The 17,317-nt window shown below is 40.6% G+C and overlaps 1 pseudogene; it reads left to right on the top strand.

The window, feature by feature from the left end:
• The first annotated feature begins 11,435 nt into the window (after positions 1–11,435).
• On the top strand, positions 11,436–11,536 carry LOC130468322 (uncharacterized; annotated as a pseudogene).
• The last annotated feature ends 5,781 nt before the right edge of the window (positions 11,537–17,317 follow it).

Raw genomic sequence — 17,317 nt, 5'->3', positions numbered from 1 at the left:
GCCGAAATTACCATCTGGGATCTCATATGTACTTCAAAGGAACATCGCGAAAAGCTTATTCGCTCACTCGACCTCATCTCAGTACCTACAGATATCACACCTGACTCATTGGTTAACCACGTCAAGAGAGATGCCGGAGAAAAGGCCATAGTTTTCACTGACAAAGACTTGCCCAAAGAGGGGGGTGCTCACAATAAAGCCCTCTATCTAGTAGTTGGATGCAAAGGACAAAACATCCCCCTAGCACTCGTAGATAACGGTTCGGCGGTTAATGTTTGCCCATTGCGAACCGCCCATTGCTTGGGGCTAGGAAACGATGACTTCAAAACCTCCACGCAAGGGGTACGAGCTTATGATAACTCCCGAAGGCCTGTGTTGGGAAAAATCAACCTTACCATACAAACCGGGCTTGTGGCACGCACCACGGAGTTTCAAATAATCGACATCAAGCCCACTTTCAACCTCCTCTTGGGGCGACCTTGGCTCCATGACTTAGGAGGTGTGGCTTCTACCTTGCACCAAATGGTCAAACTTAACCATAACGGGGTAATACTAGAAATCCGCGCCCCTCCTCTCGACGTCAGTTGTACTATGGTTGGAACGGCCGAAACTACAGACGACCTTTACGGGTTTCAAATGGAAGAAGCAATCCAGTTCATCGAAGATTATGATCCAGCATTCCTAGACCCGCACGCATCCCGAGTCATCCCTAGAATGCTGTTAGCTCAAGGTTATTTCCCTGGAACCCCATTGGGCATAAGGAAGAAGGAATGCACATTCCATCCTTTACCCAACAAATCTACTCCCTTTGGCTTAGGCTATGAACCAACGGAGGAAGATATTGCTGACCGCCTGTCTGGGCTACGCCTTAACAAGGCCAAACAAACCACCCTCCTTCCCCCGTATCAAAGAACCCTTAATGGGATGTTCGTTCGGGAAGGAGATGGACACCCATGATGTGATTTCCCTGAACCCTTCGTTCAGGATGGCTTGCTAAAACCAGGATTTGAAATCTTCCATGACTGCCACACCTTGGATGAGGCACCCCACCTCACCAAGACTAAAACAGCTGAAGTATTGGACAACCAGGCTTTATGGACATTGTTTAACGAATCGAGGCCTATGGAGGACGAGACTGTGATGACTACCCTAGCTTTACAAGATGAAGGTTTCGATCCAACCCGGTTAATCGCTCCTGCATCAACACTAGAAGAGATCGAGAACGGACGGGTGAAGACATATCAGTGGGTCAATGCAAAAGGAATAGAATTCAAGATGAGTACCGGTGAAGGACCAAAGTTTTACGAGACTAAACCCAAGGCTTGAGCCACATAGAGCACCTTAGTAAAAGCGCCTATTAGTTCTTTAGATTGGTAGAAAAAAATAATAAAGACTTTAAATGGTCCTAAGACCCCTTAGAACATAGGTCAATTTTATTTCAGTGTGTTTCCCTTACTTTCCAAATTAATAAAGGCGTAATATTTCTCCTAAAATTTTATTCTAACACTAAGTAAGCACCAAATGCACTTGCAAAATACAAAAATAAAGAAGCGGCCCACTCTAGGCCCAATAAACGAGACCCACTCGGTCTTGAAATCGTGCCATGGGAACCAATTCCCGAAATCCACATAATAAACCGTACCATCCCCTTCATATCCCCAAAACATAAAAGTCAACCAGTGTCATCATAAAAGTCAATCCATGCAACCCAAAGAAATCAAAGGAAATCAAAATCCAAAACAAATGCAAATGTTGCTTAAAAAGGGAATTAATAAAATGTAACCCCACCATACCCTTCAAAAACGACACACACCTCAAACCCACCCAAAAGCCTACACAAAGATCTTCATAACTCCCGCACCCTAACTCCATTTTCAAAGCCGTTTCGAGTCACGAATAGAAAATATTAATCCGGACAAAAATGTGTCTCACGCTAACAGTCAAAAAAGCCTCCAAAATAGCCTCAAAATCAATTTTTATACAAGTAAAAAGCAAAGCACTAAAACGAAGAAAGAAATAAATGAAGAACACGTGAAGCAAAGCGTCAAAAACGACCGCCAGAAATCATTTTCAGCGCCCAGGGCTGGGCGCCGAAATCTTTGACGCCGCAGCCTGGGCGTTGAAACTCTCTGCCTGCCTAAATTTTTTAGAAGTGCTCGTCATTTTATCCGCACATAACGGAAAAATAACGAACACTTGGGGGGTACAGCACGTATCCAAATAGGCTCACCAAAAAATATAGCCATAGAAAAAATAGTCGAATTTCATTTTTTACGCGACTTACGGCAAAAAAAACGGCAGACGAAAATAATGATAATACTTCACTCATATTGACCGGTTAAGTAATATGCTTCCACCTCAGGGCATATCTATCAAAATCCGGCATCTTAGAATTTATTCTAGCTAGAACTACGCGCGACCTGATTCTGACAAGATACGTAGGCAATCCTTACCAAGGATTCGGTCCAATAAAAAAAAACATATATAAATTGTGCAAAAAGTGTTATATATATAAAAATATAAAAAAGAGGAGAAACAAAAAATGAAAATGAAAAATAAAATACGCCTTTATTGAAAAATAATAAGAAGGAAAACAAAGTACTAAGAAATGAAAAAACAAACACAACTGAAATAAAGGGCACCTACACCCTAGCAAGAACTACACTACTCTAGTTCTTCCGGATCATCAAATAAAGTCTTGTAGAGGGCAATGTTCGCAGGATCCACCCCCACAGTCTTCTGCGCTGCCCCTATATCAATCTCCATAAGAACCGGCTCCTAGACACTAACTTCCAAAGACGCCAAGGCTTCAGAAACATTCTCGGTTATAGCCCGCTCAGCCTCAAGGGCATAGACAATGGTGGGAGAAGAATTATTATCATCAACTAGACTAGCCACTGTTTCTACAGGCGGCTGAGCCTTCCTAACCCATACATTGTTCCGGCGACGATCTCCGCGAGAGCCTGCACTTCTTTTAACAACAGCAGGCCCCTTCATGTTAGGCACCTTTTTAGGCCTAGAACTTGAACGGGGAGGAACTTCCTTTCGCTTTCGATCAGGACGAGCTTTCACAGTCTTAATACCATGGGTGCGAAGATTGGCAGAATCACGGCCCTCATATCTGACCCGAATGCGAGGTATCAAAAGCTCAGCCGGCTCCCCATTTCGAGCCTCGGTCCTCACGGCCTTATCACCGGAGCTCATCCACAACTTGTAGTTTTCAGAAAGACCCACAAAACCATTTGTAGCTACGGCCCAACGCGGGAGACCATCATAATACTTAGCCCACGCTTGAACCCGTGCTTGTGAAAAGGCCGCTACTTTAGGTGGTACCGTATCAGAAAAGGGGATAGTCTGCCTTAAACCGTATTGACGCATGACTCGGTAAGGGAAAATATAAATGGGCCGAGATAGCCCCAACAAGGAAACATAAACCGATACATCAGAACCCCCCGTCATAGTAGTCAAACCCCACCACGGTACCACCCACTTAATAGAACAGATACCATGAGTAAAAAAGAAGGCCCACTCGGCCTCGTCCTGGCCTCGGTGCAAATATTTTTGGTTACCCAAGGCTATAGGGCGATAATGTTTAGGATCGGCAGGAGTTTCCAAGAGCCTAAGCCGTTCCACGAGCCAAATCTGCAAAAAACGGGTACGATCAAAAAAGATAATAAAAAGAAAACGGTTCCTGGGGCGCAGTTTCAACGCCCAGGACCAGGCGCCGAAAATTCTAGCGCCCAGCCCTGGGCGCTGAAACTCAGCCCCAAGGCAGGACGAATAAAAAATATATATGCAAAAAAAATGTATACGTGCGCAAAGAAAAAAAATCGCTTACCTGCAGTAATAAGGGGCTTCCCTTAAAATATTCAGATTTGGCATCCTTCTTCAGCTCATCCGCACTCAGCAAAGTCTCGGCAACAACCAACGGCATAATAGAATAGCAACTTTCCATCTGGCTAATCAAGGGGATCAACCTTATGTCACCGAACTCACCATTGTTATTCGACAGCAAATAATGATTCAACAAGCAAAATACAAGGGCTCGAATATTCAATTTCTGTTCGGTCATATTCTTACTAGGCCTAAAGTGATGTTTTACAAGTTTTGCCAAATTAACCTCATCACCTACAACAATTTCAGCAAGCATGTTAGCATCTAGTCCTAGGAAAGCCCCTATGGTTGTTTTACCCTCTTCAATAGTGCCAGGAGTGGCAGGGGTAGCATTAGTAGGATAACCAAGGATCGCAGCGAATTCATCTGGCAAAGGACATATTTTGTTACCCCGAAAGACAAAAACATGATGATCGGAATCCCAAAAGCTTAGGGCTGCATGTAGAAAATTATAGTCAATATTAATTTGTTGTAAGCCTAAAAGTGCCTCTAAGTGGTATTCTTTTAACAAAGCCTTTTCTGTAGGAGTAAGGGCCCGTAGCCAACGCCTAACAGCCCGTTGGAGTGAGAAAGTAGGAATCGACATGACGAAAGCAAGGAGTAACTAAAACACAACAAAGAAAGAAGGAAATTGAGAGTGATGGAAAATAGGGACGTATCTAGCCCCTATATATAGCTGAACGCATCAAGTGACATCCTGATCCCATTCGGAAACGCGTTAAGAAATCCGAAAGTCAAAATTCGCCAGGAAAGGACTTTCAGCGCCCGAAGCTAGGCGCCGAAATAATTAACGCCCATCCTTGGGCGCCGGAAATGCAGCCCAAGGCCCGAGGCCCTATTGCAAATTAAGATCAAGCCCAAAAGCACCTTTAAGCTCCCAAATAGCAAAAAGGAATGGTAAAACTTGGTCGAAACTTAGACTTGTCTCAAGGAACATATATGTACACTTTTCAAAACAAATATGAAATATCAAGGTCATTCTTCGAAACACCAAAAAATGTTGTTAAGTCGTTGGTTTCTCAAATAAAAAATGTTTGTCTGTCAAAAGATTAATCCGGGCCAAGCTAAACCGGATGATATTAAACCTTGTCGCCTGAAGACTGAAGTCGCACCCCATGACTTCGCCAAAATAGCACACCACTATGAAAGGTCGCTCGCACATACGAGCACGACCCCAAACATGATTAAAAGACGTTATGAAATATGCGAAAAATGACCAACCAAGCCCGAGTGCTTGGGGGCTCGCGAAAAGTATACTCCAACAAAGAGTGCGCAATCGAAATCACATTCCCAGACTACGCTATACGCCGTCCCATGTTTGGATGATCTCAAAAGAACAGGTTCGACCTCAGAAAAGGGTCGTCATTGACACTTGTACATGGTCCTCTGATCAAAGACCAAGTAGTGGCAAAAATCGAGCCGTAAAGACTAGCTCAAAACCACGAAAGCAGACGGTCGCAAGACAAAGGTCCGTCTAAACCCGTTGTCAACCCACGTTCAGGTCACAACTAAATTCGAGCATCCCTCGAAAGAATTCTCTCTTGCAAGAATGAACAAAAGAAATTCTCAAAAAAGAAATCACGATAAAAAAATAGGAAACTTGCCCATCTCAGTTGGCAAGATCACGTCACGAACCACGCGAGTTCCAAAACAAAAAACGAATTCAGGGACGTCCACCCTCAGCAGACAGGGTTCGCCCACCCTCAGCGGGCGGGGTCTGCGTCACTAGCCGCGCAGATCCTCAGTTTTCGAAAAATAGAGTCTTCAAAAAAAAACGAAATGAAACAGGCTCACCATCTTCAGTCGGCGGGGTCTACGGCGCAAACCACGTAGGTCCTTATTTTCAAAAAATGAACACAAAACAAATTTCAAAATAGATTCTTCCACTTCTATCGGACGGGGTGTCCACCCTTAGCGGACAGGTTCGCCATCTTTATCCGGCTGGGTCTACGTCACAAACCGCGTAGGTCCTTATTTTCACATTTCAAAAATAGATTCGTCCACTTCTATCGGACGGGGTGTCCACCCTTAGCGGACAGGCTCGCCATCTTTAGCCGGCGGGGTCTGCGTCACTAACCGCGCAGGTCCTTAGTCGCTGCAGCGATAACTTTTTCTGGTTTTCCGTTTTTCCAAAAAAAAGAACGATGTGAGTAGCTTTCCCTTTTTCCAAAGATTGGTTTTCCTTTTTTTCCAAAAAAGAACGATGTGCTGGATTTTCCTTCGTTTTACGTCCCATAAAAACAAGGGGGTTTTCTCGTTTAGCTAACCCTGAAAATGAGAATCTTTAAAAACATTTTTAGCTCGTGATTGGGCTTGGCCAGGCCCAATTACACTTTATAGCTTTGATTTCGAAAACATCTGTAGCTACTCCCAATGACAAAGTGAGGGAGTTTCTACGCACCTTTAGATCCTTCCAATGACAAAGAGAGGAAGTTTCTATACTATCCGTTGACAAATCCCAATGACACGTGAGGGATATGTCGACACTTCAAGTGATGACCCTTAAGTCAAATGTTATCACTCGGGGGCTCGTGAGACCCTCGCCAAAACAGGTCACCATGGCTTGTGCGACGCACTCCGTCTAATACTTTGACCATCGTCTTACTCCAAGACTCAGTCAAAGTGGGGGCTAACTGTAGACACCTACTTTTGTCCCCATTCCCGAAAGGGAAGGTTCGATGATGAAAACATAAATCTCCACTTAACAACGCATCTCCTATAAAATAACGAATCTCAATTCCCCTTTTCATTTCACCCGAAACCTGCTATTTATAGAAACCTGCTATTTATGGAAACCTGCTAAAAATAGTAACTGCCGTAATGGGTAGTTGTTAAAAGTGGCAAGTCATAAAAGATAGAAACCTGTCAGAATTAGGTGTTGCACTCCAACATAAATCCTAAATGAGATAGAGATTATGAGAGAATCCTATTCCTAATATGATTCGAAAATAAGAGTCACGTATTAATTAAAATCCTAACGAGCCTAGAGTTCGTAACGGGCCCAGACGCATTCTATCACAAGGTTAATACACACTAAAAGACTCGATTAAGTCTCAAACACTCCGGATTCTAGGAATCCGAATCTGACTAAGAAAACAGCCCAGATCCTATTTTCAACGCCTGGCTCTGGGCGCCGAAATCTTCGGCGCCCAGGCCTGGGCGCTGAAATTACCTGGGACGTATTCTTTCCTAATTCCTCGTGGATTAGAGCTCTACTATTCTATCTTTCCACGAACTCTTTTCTATAAATATAGCCCAAGTTCGACGTGAAAAAAGAACACAATTATTATTCTGAGTATTGACTCTAAACCCCTAAGCCTAAGCCTCACGCTGCAAAACTGATCACGCGTTCTATCGCAATCGATCCATAAATCGAACAGAACGTATCCTGTCCCATAATTTGAGATTCGTTAAATAAAAGGAGAAATAGCAAAGTCAAAGTGGTTAGTTTTCTGTGAACCGTGACGCACCTCTCAAGGGTGCGTCGTAATGTGTCCTTTTTCTATGATTTAATTGCTTTCCTCGCCCTTTTATGAACTGTTAAACTAACTAAATCTGATTGTTCGATCACGCCTAATAAATATGATATTTTTGGGAAATTGGATTATCATGCTAGGTCTCTTAAAACAATCTAAATCAGATAATCGCGCTCGATCTAGTACTATATGTTGCATATTGTTAAAATCAATTCAGATTAGTTTAATAGTTAACACATGTCCCTTCAATTATTTATGCTGAGCTAGTAAGGATATCCTGTCTGGAGTTATCGAAGAGCGAGTACTCCTCTTGGTAGTTACAGTCCCCCGAACCCTCAATCTCTACCTTGCGGGTGTATGTTGAGAGATCCCCACACCAGGGATCACAAGGGAACCTACGACCGTCGTGGTCAAACATAATTGCACTCCCTTTATGTCACGATAACCGGGTTTTGTCAGTTTTTCTCATTGTCGTTAAAAACTGAATGGCGACTCCTATATTACTAGTCAATTGGGTGTAAACTCACAGGAAATCCAATTACACTTGATTTGACAAAAAGAAACGTCACACCCACGAGGGACAAGGTCAAGCACTAGCCTCGCGCTTTTTCGACCCCCTCACAGTCGCACATCAATTCGAAAGGGACAGACCAATCCGGAGCTTGAACTATGGGAGTAGAAATAAGGGCACTCTTGATTGTGTTAAAGGCCTTGAGACATGCGGAATCAAAGTGAAAGTCACACTCTTTTTGGAGGAGGTTAGTGAGAGGTCGAGCAATTGAGGAAAAGTCTTTAATGAATCGCCTATAGAATCCGGCATGCCCAAGAAAGGACCGGATCCCCTTAACATTCACGGGGGGGGGGGGGGAACTTCTCTATGACTTCGATTTTCGCTCTATCTACCTCGATCCCATGGTGAGAGACTTTGTGCCCTAGAACAATTCCTTTCTCCACCATGAAGTGGCATTTTTCCCAATTGAGCACCAAGTTGACTTTCTCACACCTCGCAAGGCACTTTCCAAGATTGATGAGGCATTCATCATAGGTGGATCCTCCCACCGAAAAGTCATCCATGAACACCTCCATTTCTTCTTCAAGCATATCACCAAAAATACTCATCATATACCTTTGGAACGTCCCGGGGGCATTGCAAAGCCCAAATGGAATCCTCCTATAGGCAAAAGTCCCATAAGGGCAAGTAAATGTAGTTTTCTCTTGGTCTTCCGGGTTTATGGGGATTTGAAAGAACCCGGAATAACCATCAAGAAAACTAAAATACTTGTGTTTGGTTAGACGTTCAAGAATTTGATCAATGAATGGTAGAGGAAAGTGGTCCTTCTTAGTGGATAAATTGAGTTGGCGATAGTCAATACACATGCGCCACCCGGTTACCGTCCGGGTGGAAATGAGTTCTCCATGTGAATTCTTGACTACCGTCATCCCACCCTTTTTTGGAACCACATGGACCGGGGATACCCATCGACTATTAGAAATAGGATAGATAATCCATGGCCGCCAAAAGCTTCATTATTTCCTTCTTAACCACCTCTCCCATAGGTGGATTAAGTTTTCTTTGCCTCTCACGATGTGGGACGACGTTGTCCTCAAGCTCTATATGATGCATGCAAAGGGTTGGGCTAACACCTTTCAAATCTTCAATAGTGTAGCCCAAAGCCCTTTGATGACGTTTCAAGACATGAGTGAGCTTGAGCACTTGCTCGTCATCTAAAGAGGAATTGATAATCACGGGGTAAGAAGAGTTGGGTCCGAGAAATGCGTACCTCAAGCTCGAAGGTAGAGGTTTTATCTCTACCTTGGGAGCTTCCTTACCAATTTCGGCTTCATCCAAAGCTTCTTTCCCATCCAACACAAGCATGCATTGCTCGGGTTGAGCGCAAGGTGGTGGTGCATCCAAGAGCTCCTTGTAGTTAGCCACTTCGATCCCTAAAGTACCTAAACCATGTCTATTCAAAAGAACGAGCTCAAGTGGATCATTAGTGGTGAGCAAGTGCTAGTGCATGTCATTCACAATGGGATCAAAAGAGTCAACCAAGAGACATTTCTCATTAGTGGAACTAGGATAGCGCATGGCTTTATTCAAGTCAAAGAATAGACTATCCTTCCCAACTTTCAAGGTAATGTTCCCTTGCTTGACATCAATAAATGCCCCAGCCATAGCCAAGAATGGGCGGCCTAGAATAATAGGGACATGCACGTCCTCATCTATGTCTAGGACTACAAAGTCGACGGGGATCACTAATCCACCAACCCTCAAGGGTACATCCTCAACCTTGCTAATAGGGTAATTGACCGAATGGTCGGCAAGTTGCAAGGTGATGTTAGTTGGGACAAGGTCACCAACTTCAAGCTTGGCGAATACCGAGTAAGGCATTAGACTAACGCTGGCACCCAAATCACACAAGGCATTGCTTATTTCAAGCTCCTTAATAGCACAAGGGATGGAAAAGCTACCCGGGTCTTTGAGTTTGGGTGGAATTTGGTTGAGAATGATAGCACTACAATTCTCGGTGAGGTTCACCGTCTCCTTTACGTCGCAATCCCGCTTCGCACTCAAGATTTCCCAAGGAAATCTTGAGTAGGTAGGCATTTGTTTCAATGCTTCCGTAAAGGGGAGGGTGATGTGCAAATTTTGAAGAACATCAAGGAATTTGGAGAATTGCACGTCCAACTTGTGCCTTATGAATCTTTGGGGATAGGGAAGTTTAGGAGTGGGGAGAGGTAGGAGAGTTGCCTCCTTTGGTATAGGAGTTTCACCTACATCATTGATGGGAGGCTCCTCTTCTACCACATCATTGTCACTAGACTCAATGACTCCCTCTTGATCCTTCCCATTAGGCTTAGAAACCTTACTAGCTCGAGGAACATCATCTAAGATCTTCCCACTCCTTGTCACTATGGCATTCATTTGCCTTGGAGCATGACTTTGGGGTGGGAGACTAGCATGCGCATGATGTTCCCTAAAGGTATTTGCAAGTTGAGCAAGTTGGGTCTCAATCATCTTCAAGTGAGTGTTGGATTGTTTGAATCCATCCTCAAACTCGACATTCTTCTTGGCTTGAGCCCCCACAAACGACTCCATGAGAGCCTCAAGATTAGACTTGAGAGGCGGGAGTGGTGGAGGTGCAACGCCATAACCACTAAGGTATGATTGATATTGGTTTCCAAAGGTCCTCGGTCCATTGAATCCGGGAGGTGGCAAATGAGATGCACCATAAGGACCTCCCGAGTTCAAAGGATAACCCCCACTTGAGGCACCCCTAAATTGCCCATAAGAGTAGTTATAACCCCCTCCACCTTGATGGTTGGGATTATAACTCCCTTGGTTGTATTGGCCTTGATTGCCAAAACCTTGAGCTTGACCATAGAGCGCTTGGCTTTGATAGCCTTGTGCTCTATAGCCACCTCGATTTTGGCTATCATACCCACTTCCTTGGCCATAGCCTTTGTGGGGACCATGCATGGAGGGCCCTCTAGGTTGCCTAGAAAAATTAGGATTGTTAGGGTTGTCATTCCTAGACCTCTCATTGATGAAATTAGCATACTCGATCTACATCAAACTCTCCTTCATACGAAGGGCCATAATCCACAAATGACAAGTTATGAACTAAGGGGCATGCATCGGGGAAATGACTATAGTCTTGGAAATTTTCACAAAAGAATGTGCCCGGAGGCATTGAGCCATAAGAACTAACCTTGCCCTTCCCCTTAGATAGAAGAGTGGCCGAGGGAGGAGGGATTGTAGAAGGTGATGGCGATTGGCTTGGTGTGTTTTCGAGCTTCTCCAAGCGTGAGGTAAGCTTCTCTATCATCCGTGCTTGCTCTATGGCGTACACCGAACCCTTACCATCTTCACTTCTACCTTTCCCATCATAATTCCTTGTGCCTACATGCCAAGATTGGTAGTTTTGAACTACATCCTCGATGATTTCCTCTATTTGATCCTCAGTTTTATTCATAATGGGGCCTCCCGCACCCGCATCAAGACTTGTCTTCGAACTTGGACTCAGCCCTAAGTAGAATGTTTGGAGCAACAACCATTTAGGAATCCCATGGTGAGGGCATTCCCTTTGGTACTCCTTATAACGATCCCAATCTTCGAAGAGTGACTCATCTCGCTTTTGCTCAAAGGATTGAATCTTGTGGCGACACTCTGCCGTCTTCCCATGCGAGTAGAACTTGTTTAAGAATGCACTTGTCACTTCGGTCCAAGTGCGAAGTGAGTTGGGCTTGACCTCCTTGTCAAGCCAATCACTTGCTCGCCCAAGTAGAGAGAACCGAAACAATGTCAACCTCACATAATCCGATGTGACACCATTGTGCTTGATTGTGTCACAATAGTGCTCAAACTGTTTGAGATGTTCGTGAGGTGATTCATTACTCTTCCCACAAAAGGGGTGGCTTTGCACCAAATTGATCAAGGCATGCTTGATCTCAAAGTTGTTGGCACCCGTTGTTGGGGCTTGAATACCACATGTAGCTTCGAATGCCCCCGGTATTCCCAAGTTCTTAACCGGGAGCGCCATGTTCTCAAACACTTGCTCACTCTCTTGTTGTTCCTCACCAACACTCAACGATGCGAATTTGTTATTGCTTGATGAGCTAGACCGTACACGCCTTTGTCTCCTAAGTGTCCTCTCCAATTCAAGGTCAAGAGGATGGAGGATCCTTTGACGAGCACGCCCCCTAACAAGCATACAAACTCAAGAAAAACCGTGAGCAATTTCAAGGAAAAAGAAAGCTAAGCGAAATTGCAATGTTTTTGTATTTTCTAATGATGAACTAGTCTCAACTAAAACTCAAAAACAACAATCGTTCCCCGGCAACGGCGCCATTTTGATAGGTGTATTTTCCGTCGTTGATAGAAAACAACCTATGCAAACAATATTTATAAAACCACTCAACTACCGGCTAGCGGTAAGCAAAGGGATCGTCCCAAAAAAACGGTGGTTATTGAGTTTGAAAGTCAATCTAGTTCGAACAAGGATTTGGTTTTGAATTGTCACTTTTAAGAATCTAAAAACGAAGAGTTATGCTAAATTGAATCAAGAAAGGGAAACGTTAGGGAGTCGGGGATAGGCTAGGGAAACCAGGGGAAATGAATTCAACTATCTAGCAATGGTGATCATGCAACGAAATGGTGATTAGGCAAATGGCATCTAAAGACGAACCCGCCACCTCTCGGATAGGGAACGCTAAGCGTCTAATCCACGGAAGAGCTTTCGCCTAATCCTAGATTAAACTAACTAGCATATAATAGGCACCGCCATTTGATCACACAAGATAGGCCCGCAATCTCTCGCCAAACCTATCCTATGGTTCCACGTGATTCTAATCGAATAGCATTTGCAACTACCACTCAACTAGCATGGATATCCTATCATCAAATCATATTTAATCACATGAATCAACCAACAATCAATCAACAATTTCCCCTAATTAAGCCCCTAGATTCTCCCCTTATCCTAACCTAATTCTACTCACTAGTCATTCTAGAAATCAAGCAATCCATTAAGAATAAGCTAGCAAGCATGATATTGAAGGAGTAGGAGAAGAGAATTAAGAGTTCAATTGCACAATCAAATCACAAATTGAAAATCAAAGTAACTTCAATCAATGAAATCAAGAATTCAAGAAATTAAGGAATTGAAGAACAATCAACAACAAAGCAAGAGCAAGAATTAAGAAACTAAGAATTAAATTGCAAGAAAAAGAGGAGTTGAAGGAATTACAGAATTGAAGCTTGAAAATCAATGAGTTTCTCTCTCTAGAACACTAGCTTGAAGAGCAAAATATCTAAAAACCTCCTAAAATCTATTTCTGAAATTCATTGTTAATGAAAATAAAGAAAATTCTATTTATACTAATCCCCGAAAATAAGAGATTTAAACTCGAAAACTGAATCCCGCGCAGCTGTGCGAACGGGCATACCCAGCTGCGATCGCACCAGTGCGATCGTGCTGTGATCCATGCGAACGAGCTCAGTGACGATTCTCCTCCTTCGTGTCGTGCGATCGTGCTCAGCAACCGTGCGATCGCACGGTTCTGACTTGGCCAAATCTTCATAAATCCTCATGTGCTCGCACAGGAATTCAGTGCGAGCCCACCGAAATTCCGTGCGAGCGGGCTCCTCTGTGGTGCGATCGCACAAAATCACTCATAGTTCCTGCATCGATTTTCCAGATTCGTGCGAACGAGCTCCTCTATGATGCGATCGCACAAATTCCCATATAGTTCCTGCATCGATTTTCCAAATTTGTGCGAACACACACTTCTGGGGCACGAGCACACGAACCTGCTTGACTTTGGAGGCAACTTTGCTGACCCGTGAGAACGCACATAAATTCCGAGCAATTCTCAGCTATTTTCCATCATTTTCAACATTTTTACCTGAAAAGTACAAAGATGGAATAAGGGGATAAAAATGCAACAAAACTACGCAAAACTATCGAAAAGCTTAATAAAATTCTATAAAATCCTAGGCCTAGAGCGACATAAATGCCGCTCATCAGTGATAAACTGTAAATTTGATTTTAGAGAGAGAAAGTAATTGAAAGTTCTCAGATATTGGTTGATTTTTCTACTTCAATATTAAATTCTATTGATTCTTCTTCTTCAAATTTGAATTTCTACGCTGATAATCAGATTTGTGAAGGTAATTTTTCAATTTTTTTAATTACGAATTATATATTTTGATGATTTTGATTTCGCAATTATCGTGTTTTTTATTATTTTGATCCTTTTGATTTCTCAATTACTTTGATTAATGTATTTAGATTATATAGTTTGATGATTATGATTTCGCAATTTCGCAATTACTTCGCAATTATTTTGCAGTTCTTTTGGTACTGTTTTGAAATTCTTTATAGTTGTTAGTTTCTCTATCTTAATATGTTCGTTTAGGCTTTGTTGTTGTTCTTTTATGTACTGGTAATGTTTCTTTCTTTCTTTTATTAGTATTCATGCAGATTTTGAATGTTCTTTTCTTTAACTTTTGTTGTTCTTTCTCATATGTTGCTTTTTCCCCCCTGTAGTTTTCTGTTTTTTTTATTAATTTTGAGTTTCTTGTTCTTTTATTTATGGTTTATGTTCTTTTTAGGTTTTTCAACGTTTTTTTTTAATTTTTGAAGTATTATTACCAATATTTGATTATCTTGTTCTATTTATCATGCATTTTTCTCATGATGTTCTATTTATAAAATTGTAAATGAGAACGGATATGTTCTTTTCATATTTGTACCCAAAAAAACAAGTGCACCGTTCAGATTATGAACACTGCTTATATTTCTTCTCCTTCCTCCTTTTTTTTATTTGTTTTATTTGTTTTATTTTTCATTTTATATATATATATATATATATATATATATATATATATATATATATAATATTTCTCCTATTGAATTTACTCATTTCTCATTTTAAAAACACATTTTAGAGAGAGAAAGATGAAAGGTTTTATTTTCTCTCAACAAAAGGGAGATTTTATGAGAGAGAAAGTTCAAAATACATTTTCTCCTCCTTCTCTCTCTAACATGTGATTTTAATTGAATTTCGTTTATCGAAAACTAGCTAATTAAGCAAAATACTAGTTTAATTTCGCTAGTTTTTGTATCTTTTTATCAATTCAAAGATATTGATGCTGCTGATGAATGTGCATCGGGTGATTAAGGTACACTTCCTTGTTCTTATTTCTATGTTCTTTTTAAATTCTAATGTTCTTTTTTATAACATATTATTCCTGTGTCATCATCATTGTTTGTTCTTTTATATCTTCACTAATTGTTCTTTTACATATTTACAGTGTTGTGTTGAGTTACTTTTTATAAATAAAATAACAGAATAAAAACACATTTTTAATCTTAAAAATAAATTGTATTAGAAGTACAATAACTACTTTTAAAAGAACATACATATTCTTTGAAATATAATTTTCGTCCTTCCAAGTATCGTCGTTTTATTAAAAGAACAAAAAGACCTTTTAAAAGAACATTAATCTTAAAAATAATGTTGTTCTTTTTTCCAGACTTTGTGGTTCTTTTTCATTTACATTCTTTAAATAAAATTGTTCTTTTGTTGTTCTTTTACTTTTGTTTATTGTTCTTTTCTTTTACTTTTGTTGTTCTTTCCCACATGTTGCTTTTTCCCCCTGTAGTTTTCTGTTTTTATTAATTTTGAGTTTTTTGTTCTTTTATTTTTAATGGTTTATGTTCTTTTTAGGTTTTTTGACATTTTTATTTATTTTTCAAGTATTATTATCTTGTTCTATTTAACCTGCATTTTTCTCATGATGTTCTTTTTATAAAATTTTAAATGAGAACGAATATGTTCTTTTCATATTTGTACCTTTTATCTGATTTGTTAATATTAGTGTTTTACTTGATATGTTCTTTTCAGGTTTTTGTTAATGTTCTTTTCGGGTTTTTGTTAATGTTTTTTTAATTTACGTTATTATGTTCTTTCTGATTTTTTTGTTTTTTTTTCTGTTGCACTTTTCACATGATGTTCTTTTTGAAAAATAGTTGTTATTTTTATAATTTACCAGGAGAGAGAATATATTCTTTTCGTTTTTTACCTTTTCTTTGGTTTTTTAACATTAGTGTTCTTTTCAGGTTTTGGTTAATGTTCTTTTCGTTTACTCTATCATGTTCTTTCTGATTTTTTTTTTCTTTTTTGTTTTTCTGTTGCATATTTCACATGATGTTCTTTTTGAAAAATAGTTGTTCTTTTTTATAGTTTATCAGAAGAGAGAATATATTCTTTTCGTTTTTTACCTTTTCTTTGCTTTTTTAACATTAGTGTTCTTTTCAGGTTTTGGTTAATGTTCTTTTCGTTTACTCTATCATGTTCTTTCTGTTTAGTTTATTATGTTCTTTTTCGTTTTTTTGCTTTTTTGCGTTTTGTTTTAATATTTTTTGCGTTTTATATTAGTGTTCTTTTTGGCTTTTTGTTAATGTTCTTTTAGTTTACTTGTTAATGTTCTTTTATGATTTATTTTCTTCGTTCTTTTTTTTTTTTTGCGGTTTTTTTTTTTGCGTTTTATTGTTATTTATGTGCGTTTTTGGACAGGTGCACCAAGAGCACCATGCACACCCCTGCACAATCTGAGCGTTGACATAAAGGTATCCAAGGAGCACTACGGCTCACTATTAAAGATCTACACATCGAAGGTGACAATCTTTTAGTTATTAATACAGTCAAAGGGATTTGAAAAACTCCTTGGAAGTTACACAATACTGTTCATGACATCAAGATTCTTATTCAGTAGTTCCAAAGTGTTCACATCCAACATGTTTTCAGAGAAGTAAATAGAGCATCAGATTGGGTAGCAAATGTTGGCCATCTCATTGTAAATCATATGTATATCAACCTTAGTAAAAGTCCACATTTAGAGTCTATTATAAACAGTAACCACTTAGGTGTTAACCTCGTGCAGAGGGCCTGTGTTTTTTCTCCTTGCCTTATACTCCCTCCATCCCTTAATACTCGCACCGGTTTGACCGGTGCGGAGTTTAATATATTTGAATTGAATTATTACTCCCTCCGTCCCTTAATACTCGCACCGGTTTGACCGGTGCGGAGTTTAAGACATTTGAATTGACTTATTAATTTAATGGGTGTTTGTTGATAGTGGGTATTTTTTTAATATAGTTAGTGGGAAATGTGTAAGGGTGGGAAGTGGTGAGTGAGGGGTGTTGATTTTGAAATGATTTTTTTGTAGAGTATAGGGGTGTAGGTGGGGTAGTAGGTAAGTGTGAGAAATAATATAATATTGGTAAAGATTTCCATTTATAGAAGCGGTGCAAGTATTAAGGGACGGCCCGAAAAGGAAAGCGGTGCAAGTATTAAGGGACAGAGGGAGTAATTTAATGGGTGTTTGTTGATAGTGGGGTATTTTTTTAATATAGTTAGTGGGAAATGTGTAAGGGGTG

The sequence above is a fragment of the Spinacia oleracea genome, chromosome 2 (assembly GCF_020520425.1).
Source record: "Spinacia oleracea cultivar Varoflay chromosome 2, BTI_SOV_V1, whole genome shotgun sequence".
In the NCBI taxonomy this organism is placed as follows: Eukaryota; Viridiplantae; Streptophyta; class Magnoliopsida; order Caryophyllales; family Amaranthaceae; genus Spinacia; species Spinacia oleracea.
This window is presented reverse-complemented; position numbering and strand designations above follow the sequence as displayed.